Source organism: Rattus rattus, chromosome 11, assembly GCF_011064425.1.
Source record: "Rattus rattus isolate New Zealand chromosome 11, Rrattus_CSIRO_v1, whole genome shotgun sequence".
NCBI classification, from domain to species: Eukaryota; Metazoa; Chordata; class Mammalia; order Rodentia; family Muridae; genus Rattus; species Rattus rattus.
This window is the reverse complement of record NC_046164.1, coordinates 56,358,973-56,362,220: the sequence shown is the minus strand read 5'-3', so window position 1 is coordinate 56,362,220 and position 3,248 is coordinate 56,358,973.

The window sequence follows — 3,248 nt, the reverse complement described above, 5'->3', positions numbered from 1 at the left end:
CTACCACTGAGCTAAATCCCCAACCCTACTGATATTTAATAAGCAAAGTATAGCCAAGTTTTTCTCTTACCTTCATAGGCCTCCTTCCAGTTCCTCTCTTCCAAAATCTAAATTAGTTACTTTTGGTTCTACTTCTATTTTTTATTTGTTTTTATTTACATCGCAGTCTCAGTTTTAAGTTTGCAAATGTGCTTCGTTTGTAAGTTTGTATTGTAACACAAGGTAGTGGTAAGGAGTGTGGGTACTAGAATGAGAGTAGGTTAGAATGGCAACTTTGTTACTTTCTTTGATTCTGAGAATCTGCAGACATTAATTTCTCTCTAACTCACCGTCTTTGTCAGGAAAGAGTTCTTAACCCCTCAAACTAATAAAAAGAAGCTAACACATGTAATACTGAAAAGTGTCTTTGGCAAAAGGTAAAGTTATACAGTTTATACAATAACATCATAGTGGCTTCCAGCAGAACTAATTCTTAGCTTTTGTTGGTGTTGTTATTAGGATTATAAAGGACTCTAGAAAGTGGTCTGTGTGACTGAATCACAACACTTGCATGAACACACACACACACACACACACACACACACACAGAGAGAGAGAGAGAGAGAGAGAGAGAGAGAGAGAGAGAGCTTAGTTAAAACCCCCTCCCCCAATGTCCTGCTCTATAAATTATATGAAAGTGCAGTGGAAAGAACACTACTAGAAAACTCCCCTAAAAAGGTCCCTCCGTTCTCTACCCCAGCGTTTCTCAACATATCATTTAGCAAATTTACCTCTGAAATTTTCTAAAAAGAAATACTCCAAAGGTTATACTATACTCTGGGAGCTGCCACATCAATATGACCTCTCAGAATGCCAAAGAAACCATGCTAAATAGATTCAGGACCTCCAGCCTCAGAATAGTGCCCACCAAGTCCTGTGGCTCTACCCATGCCCTCACTTGGCCTAACTAACTCTTGCCAACTTAAAATCTTAACTGTCTCTTCTGTAGATGTCTTAGCGTTTTAATTATGCAGTCTTTCTTATGACACCTAATTTCTTTATTTCCCCAACACTCATTCACATCTGCAATTAAAAATAAAACTGTGTGTGTTTGATGACTGTCTGCCTCACATCACGTCTTGAGGGATGGGAAGTGTCTACTTTCTTCCCACTCTACTTCAAGTATCTAATTCAGCTCTGGGTACTTTATGTCAGAGTTTACAAAAAGAGACACTTTGCTCAAGTAAAGATATGAGAGCCAGTTTCATTAAGGAAGCAATTTGTGGGCCAGTCTTATAAAATTGATGGTTTCATAATTTTCTGAGGATAATATGACTGAAGAATATTTTCTTTGCACATTATTAAATGTTCAAGAGCTGTGCTTTCAAATCATTTTGAGTTATATGGATTCATTAACAACAAATGGAGATTACTGAAACCTTACTAGCAAACTATGAACTAACCTAGAAAGCACATTGACAAATATTTCTCTTATCTCTTGATAACCAATGGATTTTAAAAATTGGCAAAGGGGTAAAGTTCTCTAATTTCTATGTGTAAATGGGATCATTCAATGTTTGCCTTTTGTGCCTGGCTTGTTTCAGTTAACATAAAGTCCTCTAGGTCTAATGAAAAAGAGAATACAATTGCTGAGGGATAATGGGATGGGGAAGGGTAGTTAAGTAATAGGGCACAAACTTTTTTTCTTACAGGATAAATGGCCTTTGCAGATCTAATTTCCAGAACAATATAGACCATTCATAATACCATCTTGCATACTTGAGGCTTACTAAAAGAGTTGTCTGAAGCATTTTCCACACAGACAATTAACTACAGGAGAAGATAGATTTTAATGAGCTTGATTATTGTGATCATTTCATAGTGTAGGTTTGCCAAACCATGTATTCTAAATATCTAAATTTATAATGCAGATGAACTCTATGCTTAGAACCTCAGAAGACTGAATTCATCATGTCTATATAACATCACATTTAAAGTAAAATAACTTTTATATGAATCACCATTAATTTAGTCCTTAATAGTTTATAGTGGTCATACTACTTGGTAAGAAGTTTGGCTCACTATCACTTAGATGTTTGCTTCTTATAGTTTCAAAACTTAAAGTATTTCAAGACACAACTGTCAAAAAAAATATCATAGCCATATTTTTGCTCACCCCCAATCTCCATGTAGTATCACTTTTTAACTGGATAACATTCACTGAAGACTGGATGTCACCCAAGATACAGAAGTTTTTTTTTTTTCTTTCAACAAATACATCTCTATAGCTGTCTACTCTATCAGCTATATGTGCAAGAGAATGTGACACGGTCACTGATTTCTATACTTTGTTCATTGATTTACATTGAGTGAGCTGATGACGTGAAATTGTGTTTACTTCTTATATTTCCCAGATCTGGGCACAAGGTAGACTGGAAGTGCCTTACCCTTGTGTAAGAGAAAACTAGACTAGTTCCATCCCTGTGGCCAACACAAAACTTAAAGAGAGGAAGTAGATATAGAAACCTCTCTGCTAACCAGGTATCCTGAAGCAGACCTTTAATACCAATACTTGGGAGGCTGAAGCAGGAGGACCTCTGTGAGTTTAAAGTCGGTCTGGTGTATATAGTGAGTTCTGAGACAGTAAGGACTCTGTAGAGAGTCTCTGGTCTTTAAAAACAAAAAACTGAACAAATAAATAAATAGATCGATGATAGATGCATAGATAGATATGCTGTATTAATTATTAACGCAAGTCAAACTGCCCTGCTGCCGGCAGTGTCAGTGCATGTTCCTTGAAACCCACCCAACTTTGTGGATTCCTAATAGAAACACAGACACACACACACATGCTTATATTTAATGTGCCTAAGTCAGTTCAGTGGTTGGGCCACTCCCAGACTTCCTCATTGCTAATGCCTCCCCTCTGCTACTCCTGAATTATTACTTACTGTTAATTCCAATTTGCTACCCAGACCCAATTGGGGGAGGGGTCCCTGGGGCCGCTCTTCCTCCAGATCTTACAGGGCTGCATACCTTCTCTCCTTCAGCTCTCAAACCTGATCCCTCCTGCTTCCCCAGCATGGATATTCTAAAGGTTTTTCTTTTTCACTGGGTTCCTTTGCCCAGGAAATCTGAAGTCCTGTGTCTGTCTACCCGCCCAGACGTTGGAGCCCACAACTTTACCAATTAGCTCCAACCAGAGGCAGGGACCTGTAGCATCTTACCGATGTGAGAAAAACACGGAAGTGTAATTTGGGAACCCAATT